This window comes from Papilio xuthus, unplaced genomic scaffold, assembly GCF_000836235.2.
Source record: "Papilio xuthus unplaced genomic scaffold, Pxut_1.1 DF825858.1, whole genome shotgun sequence".
Classification (NCBI taxonomy): Eukaryota; Metazoa; Arthropoda; class Insecta; order Lepidoptera; family Papilionidae; genus Papilio; species Papilio xuthus.
In genome coordinates, this window is record NW_013532791.1 from 245,515 (window position 1) to 256,804 (window position 11,290).

Consider the following 11,290-nt stretch of genomic DNA (forward strand, 5'->3'; position numbering starts at 1 on the left):
GACATTTATGTCCCCTCACTATTCATTCTGACACTTGACTTTGTTACGGAAGCACGTCATTCGCGTCAAAGGATTCAAAACAAATGTCTAAAAGTATAGAATTAAACATTTACTTGTGTCAATCAACAAGCCGCTTTGTGACATGTTCTAGTGTGTACCTTTCACGAACCACACGTGCTTGGAAAATGTGCTTTTACCTATGTACCATTCGTAAGAACGTTACATTAGATAGAAATAGCTAGAATAGATAGAAAATATTCTAGTGTATATTCACCTTTATGCGTACCTAAATCACGGTACCTTGAAATGAAATTTTGGTACGATGTTTTAAGGATGCTTAATCGTTTATTTTTCTTAACTCTATTGGTACATGGTACGATAGGCAATGAGGTGCACATTTGCGTCGCGAGAATCGCGTTGCTCTCGCTTCTTACATACAACGTTGAGTCGTCCGCGGTACGTCTATTCGGTTAGTACTGACATAGCGACTACATGTCAACTGTAGTAGATTTGCTCCGCCATCTTGAAAATTGTAGCGACTCCTCCCGATGGTCTTAACAAACAGGTTGGAAGCGACTGTTACTGACAGATTGAAATATCGGCGACGTACGCTGGGTACGAACCTCAATGACATTGTATTGCGAAGATCGCTTAGCGACTATGCCAGATTTCATAGATTTACGTTGCCTCAAGTAATTAAAATTATTCTGCTTGCATGAACCATCATCTGTACTATTATAATATTATATATAATGCGGATGAGTTTGTTTGTTTGTTTAAATTCGTTAATCTCAGGAACTACTGGTCCGATTTGAAAAATTCTTTTTTTGTTGGATAGTCCATTTATAGAGGAAGGCTTTGGGCTATATAACGTTACGCTGAGACCAAAAGTTTTTATTTAAATTCCGCGCGGACCGAGGCGCGGGCGACAGCTAGTTTGAATTAAAAGTTTACGCTATAAGTTAGCAATTAATCTCACAAATTTGTCAAATATCTTTACAATTACCACAGAGTAAATACGTCAAGGGATGATTATTATTTTTATGTATCGAGATATAAAATGCTATATTTTTACGACGACACTCGCCTCGGCCTGTCGGTCGAACTTTGCAATCTGAATTGGTCTGTAAAAATATTATGTGTTCAAATAAAAATACATTTTTTTTATTTAATCTAACTCTGGTTTGTTATTTTATTTATCCAGTTCCAGTTGCGGTGCGCTCTAGGGTTGTCAATGAACAGAATTTATTAATAAAATATTATTTTGCTTGTTCAACCTTATAAAAGGGCTTTTAAGTTTTAGGTACGTAATGTAATTTATGTAATGTTCGGTATGTGTTTGAGATTTTTACTGAAAACTGAACTCAAGTTTGAAGAGTGAGTTGTATTCGCTTTGCACTCTTGTTCTGAGTGTGAGAGGGGTACAGTCAGTCGTTTTTTATGTTTTTTTTTTTAAATTAAAACTGTATTTCTTTATTATTTTAAATGGTTTTTCTAATAGGATAATTATGGACAACCCTATGTAACTACGGCTGGCCGCGACATGTCTTCAAGCGCGAAGTTGTTTGAGCGGCTTTCCAAAAACCACACGACTCCAGTTATGTTTATTTTCATGTTACAAGTTAGAGCGAGCTGTCACACTGTGACGTAACATCACAACTGTATATAAAGAAAAAAAAATACATTTTATTTCAACATAGTTTTGTGATTTTATAACAAAAACAACTGATAAGTTGCTGCTAAGATAACATGTAGCTAGACTTTGTCTATAAGTAACATACTTTGTACCAATTCCACTAGGATGCGACAGGTCATATAAATAGTCGAACACGACCAATCGCGTGCGGCTGTTTTTTTGGTGGAAAAAGTTATAAACAGTTGAATTAAGCGCGAAATATTTACCAGGTTACTGGTATCCTATGATCTGGATATTATATTCTTTAAATTCATTTACTTTTTTAAAACTTTCGTGAGACAATGTAAGCCAGCAAAACTCACGCGAACTCAAACGGAAAAGTATCCGCCAAGGGTCTCAAATTAGTCTATACCTAAACATGACTATATACTTGAGTTTAGTCTTGACTTTTATTTTATTTATCAACGTAAAACTGTTTGTCAAAAACTACATCATGTTCCAGAAATCACTACTTCAATGTTCTTACAAATATAACCTATATTACACCATTTATTGTAAACAGAGAAGTCTGTATTATCATTGGTTATTTTTATCTGACTCAATTGACCTTGTATTTAAACACTCTGTATAATTTTATCTGTTAGGTTCCTTTAAGATAATCTGAAGTGTTTTTATTAAGTTTAATAATATCGCGTAAACTTTAGTTAACTTAAATAAGTATCTTATCTTATATCTTTAAATGAGCAATTCTTGTATATATATATAATTGGAATATCGGAATCGGCTCCAACGATTTTCATAAAATTTAGTATATAGGGGGTTTCGGGGGCGATAAATCGATCTAGCTAGGAATCATTTTTAGAAAATTTCATTTTCTTCACGTTTTATCGATAATCAACTTAAACATAAACTTAACTTTTTCTATCGGTAAGATCGAAAAATATTATTCATATTTCATCATTTTTATTAGTAATTCGTACTTAAATATAATTTCCAAAAAACACAATTTAAAAAAAAATACCGAGCAAAGCTCCGGTCATCCAGATTTGTATGTATTAATTAAAGTTGTATGAGAAATTGATATCTCTTTTAGTAATACATTATGTACTACTCTTCCATACATTTCTATCAGCTGTCATGTCTTATATTCATACATAAAGTTTCTATTTTTTAAATCTTAATAATTGAGTTAGGCTTAAGTCTTTTATCACGTAGTTTACTCTTTCATTTTGTGTTCTAAAGAATGCTTGACCTAGGCAATGATTACTTCATTTCGAACTGCATTCAGTAGTTAAGTGGACACTTAATATTACGAGTTTATTCTAAGAGACTCTGAGTGCGGTTAATACTTTATCTATATAATATTATATAGGTTCAGTACATCTTTGTTTTCCAACGACATATAATATGTTATGTACTTAAACGTTCGGTGTTACTTCTTCTAATGCCTCTACATTACTGGAGTTTGATCGTCAGCTCAGCGAACCCATCCCTTTTTTTAGCAAACGAACGCTCGCTCGTTTAGTGGCAAACGAGCGAGCTGCCACCTGAAATCGCTGAAATAGCGAAGTGATCGTTGCCCATAGACATACGCAATTGCATATGCGTTGCCTACCTTTAATCGACGGAGGAGAGGATGCACAGAAAAAAAATATCTTCCCTTTCCATGCATCCTCTCATCCGGAAAGTCCACTTCCACTTCCCATCCTTTCCTTATAAAGAGAAGGATGGGAAGGGAAAGAGGACTAAATTAGGCCTCCGGGACGCACACTCATCAGACGAAACGCGGAATTGCTTCCCCTTCACGCCTGTCTTCTGTGTGGTCGAAGATGTTAAAGCGGGCTCTACCCTGTTCTGTGCGAAGCGATAAAGTTGTTCGGTGTTACGTCACGGTGTAATAGGCAGCCGTATTAACGAAGCGTGCGTATTTTTAGCAGGCGTAGACGTTTAATGGCTTGATTTATTTGTATTTATGTTTCCCGTTTCTTTATGTAGTGTTGCACGATGCTTCTTTGAAATCGCCCTTTTTATCTTCTCGATAATGACCCTCTATCAATAGTGTGAGCTGAATTATGCGAACAAACAACCTTTGAAGTTGTAATGCAATGATTGTTTGGATGGCTATATTGTTGTGTTTTTTTCTAATTTTCTTGATGTGTTATTTTAGATAAGTTATTCTTAATATCTTCACTCCTTGGTTATATTTTAAGATTTCTTCTTCATCAGGTATTTGTTTAGTTAATTTTGTGATGTTTTCATGTTTTTTTCTTAGTTGAATTTAAGTTTAAATTTTAGGTTCCAAAAATCATTAAAATGTTAATTGAATTCGGTAGTTCTTTTTAATAATTTAAATTGCAGATGCTTTTAGTCCTTATTAATCGTTTCTTATAAAGCATACAGACGCAGAAGATTTGTCGGAGGAAGGATGAATAGGAAGGGGAAATATACTCTATCAGTGCGTCTCCTCGTCTGTCGATTAAAGAAAAGTAACGCAGACAACTTTAGACTTTAAAGAGTAGTATCTGGATGACCAATGAGCTTTGCTCGGTATTTTTTAAATTGTGTTTTTTGGAAATTATATTTAAGTACGAATTACTAATAAAATGATGAAATATGAATAATATTTTTCGATCTTACCGATAGAAAAAGTTAAGTTTATGTTTAAGTTGATTATCAATAAAACACAAATAAAATGACTTTTCTAAAAACCCCCTATATACTAAATTGGAAAAAAGTTAAGAACAATATTTTCTAAATTTTACGTTTTTAGAACATCCTTTAAGGCGCTATTTATTTTATTACAGGAAAATATAAATATTATAAAACGCAACAAAGATAACACGTGACCCATGTTCCCATTTCCTCTCATACTGAATGTCCTACTTATGTTGGTAACAACGTAACATGTCAATTGCGAGTCTTATATTAACAGTATTCATCAAAGTTACAAATAACCAAGCAGAGTTTGTGTCGATGCCCTACAAACGACTTTGTTACCGTAAAATTGTAAATATCGTTACTTTATAATCGTACTAGTGATTAAATTAATTTTAATGAAATCGTTAATCGTATTTACATTTCTTTTTTTAGCATTGAACTATATGAACCTTTTTTGCGGATTAATTGTCAATTGAGAAGAGATAACATGTTCTAGGTATATAAGTAGTTGAATAATATATTATTTGAAAATATATTTGTTAATTTAAGGAAAAAACATATATCACATTATTTTATAACGTCAACATTTTAATGCTTTCATTTTAAAATTACCAGTGAACTTATAACATCGCTGAAAAGATATGAAGTAACAGTTTACAATTTTACGGTGGCATGGTACATCAAAACATGTCAGTTGGAGCACGCAATTATACGCGGTGTTACGTCCCACGTAAATACCAAGATGGCGTGAAGAATTGTGATGTATGGAGTTGATATAGTACCTTTGCCTTATAAATGACAGGACCTGGCATGCGCGCAAATTTCCCTCTTTTAAATAAAAACAAATAATAAACTACCAAATTGCTCACTTGCTTGCTTTTTTCTTTTAAGTGTAACTATAAGTCAGTATGCGTTTGTAAAGCTCTTTCAATTTTACGTCTCAGCATGACATGAACATGTGTTATTATCATTTTTCACCCGGCGAAGAGTGGAAGTGCTTCGCTTAGTCCGTTTCTCAATATTCAAAGTACAACGTTCGCAAGTCGGCGACAGCTTGACGAATTTGAGCGAAAGTTGGCAATTTTCTGCGTCATTTAGTTTTTACTGGCGCATAAGTTATCTTGTTTTGTATTCTTAGATGTTTGCATATGGATATTTATGTTACGTTCTCTTACCTTTTAGTTTCTCTATACATAGATGGTTATTTTTTTTAGCAGGACAAAGTACACTAATTGTTCCACTCACAGTTGTTGAAACCAAAATATATGTATAAAACATATTCCTTTCGTGAAAAAACAGAGATAAGAGTATGTTTTAAAGGGTTTCAGTGACCCACCATAATGGTCGTTTAACAGTTCTCAGACTCAGACTTTAGGGCGGCACTTATGTAACTTTTTAACCCATAAATACCTCGCTTTCATCTATCTCTACTTCTAAATACTTCAATCTAAAAGCTCTAAGCTTTACATAGAATGTTATTCCTGATATTATTTCCTATCCCAATAAAAGCACAATGCTGCAAAGGGTTTATCTAACGAAGATAGCGGCTCATAACCTTTCGAGTCGTAATGCGACACGAGACACACAGATGCATTCTGTGTACGCACACAAGCGTACTCCACGCACAGTCGGGGACAATTATTCCCTACCCAGTGAAATAACGCTAAGCACTCCGTACACGGTAATGTAAATATTCAAAATTAATATCGTAGAAATCTTTCCGAACACACAACGTTGAATCATCAATTCTTCTATTCGGTCATAGAAGTATAGCGACTATATGTCAACTGATTTGCTCCGCCATCTTGAAAATCGACTTTTATCATGACGATATTGACAAACAGCTTACCGACTGATTTTGGCAATTAAAGAACAAAATGTCGGCTACGCTTACCTGTGTGCAAACTCCTATAAATCAATACATTGTATTGTGTAAGTTGTTCAGTGAATAAATCCACGTATTTCGAAGTTTATTACACCTTCTGTAGAAAGGATCTTAGAAGGAAAAGGCTGAAACCTTGCGATAGCAACATACACACATTACGTGCAGTTTCAGATCTTACGGCAGCTTACTTTACCTCATAACAACGTAAGTGGGAAGCGAATTTAATTCCTCGAATATACTCGGATGTATGTGTGCGTATTAGCTGCATGTTTACACGTGTGTGTGTGTACAGGCACTCAGCTGTTGTTTGTTGTCGACCGAGCAGCCTCGAAACGGGTTCGATGACATTTGCATAGATTATACGTTAAATAGATGCGAGATTGTTTTGATCGTATTATCTTTAGTTGTATTTGTTTATTTAAATAATTTATTAAATCATACTGAACTAATGCATGTAGATTATTTATTGCAAAACTGAAAGTATTTCACATACAAAATGTATTTAGTTAAGTTATGTTAATCGACTTTGTTTAAATACAAGGATCTTAATAGTTCTATATTTGTCGTGAACTTAAGTATAAAATATTAAAGGATATTAAAACAATTTACTTAATATTTAAAAACAAAATTGTCGGTTTATCTTATGTATAATTAAAAAAATACAAAGATAAATGAATTTAATATTATTTTCAAAAGATAGTGTCGCATCTGTTCAGTTACTCTTTGGTGGCATAGCAACAGCGTAGTTCGGTAGTCGGTTGGCGTTGGTCGTTGGTTGCGCAAGCGCAGGTCGGTTCGCCTCCAGTCAAGGCAACAAACGGCTTATTATTGTTTATGACTTTCGTATCGGACCTCCTAAGACAATGCTTCTTATAAATCAAAAGTACATCTGAATAGTTAAATATTATTGCAGAATACCTACTTTGATTGTTAGAAAGCTTTATTGCTTTTATAGATCGTATTTATTTGATTTTGTTTTCTGTTTACAGCAAAAATAAGGGGACCTACACATTAATAAAAGTCGTAATTTTGTCTATGTTAATGGCTTTTAGATAAAAATATTCTATTAGTGTGTTTTCATAAAGGGGGTTATATGATACTAGACTGGGTTCTTATAGTTTTTAGGGTCCTTAAGACCTTCTCTGAGGTTTTCAGAACACCCTACCATAGTTACAAATCTGTCCAGTAAATTAATAACGTATAGAGTACAACCAAACATTGATTTTTATATAGATATAAGAACGACATACATACCGTAAGTTGTAGAACTATTTTCTATAATAATTTGAAAGCTACTCATTCGCTTATTCAATTTGTTACGTGAAAGTATTGCATTGTATTAAGGTCGCTTATTGCTTGTGGGCGCTCTATAATTTATTTAGCTATTACATTCTATTCAGCGTTAGAGGTGCAGGGGAATTTATTCATTACGTTCAAGGCGATAGATGCAGGGCTCGGGTTTTGTAATTTGGAGCGTAAGTGAACGTTGTCTTTGGATAATTATGATTCTGGTTCGATTATTTTGAATAGAGGTTTAGTTTTGAAGGTTTTGAATAAACGATAAATCATTTTGGGCCACGCGATCCTATTAAATTTGTTATTAAGCAACCAAATAATATTATACACCAGTTATCGTCCGCGAATCCATTCGCACGGAATGAAAAAACACTTAATGAGTAGCCTATGTGTTCTACCAGACTATGTTCTATATAAAAATCAAATTGCAACGAGGTCCGTTTAGCTGTAGAGGAGATACCTAAAACATTAGCATTTATAACACTAAAAAGATAGTAAGATAAGTAGAGCTCTTGAAATTAATTTGTATCGTAACTTTGGGAATTATTAATCCATAAATATTTAATTCGACCTTAAATCCATGGTCACAGTAATAATCAAGTGTCAGAGATAAGTTTACAATCCTGCTATATCCAGTTTGATCATATTTGAAATAGATTTTTACCATTAAGTTACGCGTCCGTTTGTCAGCGCCGGACGCACGGCCCGTAACGGATTATACCAATTTTGGATTTCATAAATGCCGACTATCGATGAGGGCGGTACGAATAATGGACGCAGCTCTATGTAAAATCTTACAAATCAAATAAAAATCCGTTGCGTGCTTGCGGTGCATACGGTGCGGGGCCAATGGACGCGTACCTTTAGAACTCGGTAACCATCATAATATCTGTTTCTGAACAAAAATTTACATTACAAGTAGAATAAAGGTAAAACAAATCGACACTTATCCCAAAAATAAAAGACAATGTAGACAAAAAGTGTTATTGTGGCAACATAGAGCGGTTAACGGTGATAACACGTTACACCGTGGATTGGCTTAACTGCTGTCTGATTGTAGCCGGGGGGTCCGCGGGGTGTCTGCGGGGTGTGCGCGGGCTGAGGGAAGGGGGCACGGGTTTTATTATTGTTGTTATCGCTCGTTATTGGTTATTGGATACGAATAATGTAAGGGTGACCAGGAATTTTTGTAAATACGGAAATTAGTTTGCGTAATTCAAAACCTTAGTAATGATTAGTTAAAAAAACCTATTAATATGTTTGTAAATTAGTTGCTTTAGTTGCATTTGAATATAATGATGTCAAACAATTTACCGGACTACCAAAAAATCTGACTTATATATATATTATCAAACACTGGCATAACCAAACACACAAACACAATAGATATTTTTCCCTATTTTATCTAAAATACAGGTATGTTCTTTTCACCTCTCGCTTCCTAGCGTTATACGCGCTATGTAAGGAAGCGAAAGGTCATGGACAGCGGTTGCATCCTTCTGCGAAACAGTCACGTCGTCGAAGGAGGCAAAAGAGCGGGAGCGCGAGGGAGACCTCCTGGCGCCCCCGCTCAGACGTAGGAGAGTGGGGAGGAGAAGGTGGCAATATGCCGCCGCCTTCTCCTTCCCATAATAGCCCTTTGGTGATGGACACGGGGGAGTCCATCACCGTCGACTGAGGCCTACCTCCCTGCTGACGCAGATGGGGTTGCAGACAAGAGCGAAAGCGTGCCAGTAGCCGTCCCGATGCGCTATGGAGGAGAATCCCACATAACTACCGCGTCCCCCTGGGGCGCGGCGTATGCATAAAGTATTCCTCTCTGGAAAAAAAGGTATGTTCTTTTCACTTTAGACAGTCTGGTATATTTTAGTGAACTGATAGAAAAACAGGAAAATCTGGATAATATGATTAATCATGGTCACCTTAGTATTTCGGGAAGCAGATATAGGGCGGGGTAAAAAAGTTATTTTTGATAAAGCTACCGAATCTCGTTAACGAGGCTGTTTTGGAGTTACCATGACATGTTTTTGCTTCACAGATTACTTAGTCTCGCCCCCCAGAGTTGTTTGAAAACAAGTGAATTTACTGAGTAATTTTGTATAGTTTTTATTACTTTTCTTTTTGGCTTTTACTCGGACTTATTAGTTTTTATTGTTATATTTTATTTGTTGCTGGCAACAGAAGATTGCTTTTGTAATTGCGCTGTTTGTTTATCATTTTTTTTCTACGATACCTTGGTTAGAAATCTACGACACTTTCACAAGTTAACCATGAGTTTTCATACGCAAAACATGTTCTGAAAATCATTTAGAAACTTTTGAAATGGTATATATGTCTCGGCAATGGAAACACGCAGTAAGAAATATTTCTAGAAATTAAAATAGATAGATATGTAGCGGTGCGACCCTTTGAGGCTTACTAAAGCATAGGAAATTTTAGTGAGCAAGAATTTCACATCACCCTTTCTTCCAAAGAGCATCTTTTGAAGATTTCTGCCAATAACAAAAACGCCAACACAGAAATTATGAATGTTACCTTTGAACTTTACGTATATTTTAGAAGCTTTCAAAGTTCTAAGTAATTAAAAGCTCAAGTGATGCAATTTGCTTAACACCAATACTCAAAAACGCAAAGCTATAAACACTTCGTTAATTTACGACGATTCTCAGCGAAATAATAAAATTAACATAATCTATTGATGCCTACAATAAGCTTAATAATAAAGAAGCCTTTACTGCTGTGATAAGTCCAGGCGCAGCGCGACGTCGCTCGTTAAAAACAAATGAATTCACAATAAACTATCCCCACCAACTTCCATCACAAATAGGGTTGCCACTTTTGCCAAGCTTAAATTAGAAAATAAATGTACTTACATTGTTTATTTAAACCATTATACTCTAAACTTGGAGCCAAATAACCGTGGGTTTGTAACTCTCTGTTTTGTCAAAGATAAAAGACAGGGATGACGATATATTTTATAGATTTTGGTGTCAGAAACCCAGGGTTATTTCCATTCTAAATACGTCTCTTTTTGTGCATGTCGTTGCTTCATTTCAAACAATATCGAACTATTTCTATAATATAAGATGCGATCAAATATTATTAAATCAATGAAACTTGTGACAGCCCTGTGCTAAGGTCGTAGGTCGCCTATTGTATCGTGTCGCGTGACCGGTTCTTATCTCCGTTCACCTCCTTGCGCGCGGTCGTGAAGATTTAAAAGGTTTTCGGTTTTTACCAACAAAGCTCTGGTATTACAAAGTCCACTTTATGACATCGTAAAATTGTTATTTACGTACGAGATACGAAACTCGAACGTTTAATTTGGCCGAAATCGCGAAGTACTTTTTTAAATTGATACCCAAATTTTTTAGCACAGATCTTCATGGTGTAGATAATAAAATATAAACATAGAATATGTACTTACAATTTTGCTAGCGATTTTTATATCACTACTAGCTGTCGCCCGCGACTCCGTCCGCGCGGGATTAGAAATAGATGTTGGCCGATTCTCAGACCTACTCAATATGCTCACAAAATTTCATGAGAATCGGTCAAGCCGTTTCGGAGAAGTATGGGAACGAAAATTGTGACACGAGAATTTTATATGTAAGATATTTTAAAAACCGAGTAATTTAAGTCCAAAATAATTAACAAGATACGTCCTTATTAATAAGAAATTGTATACTAATGTATGTACTTTCATATTTTTCCTATCTTTCAGAGACTTTTGTTAGAGAGAATCTCATCTATAGTAATATAATAAAGAGAAAAAAATTGTTTGCATTGAATAGACTACGAAATTACTTTTTTTT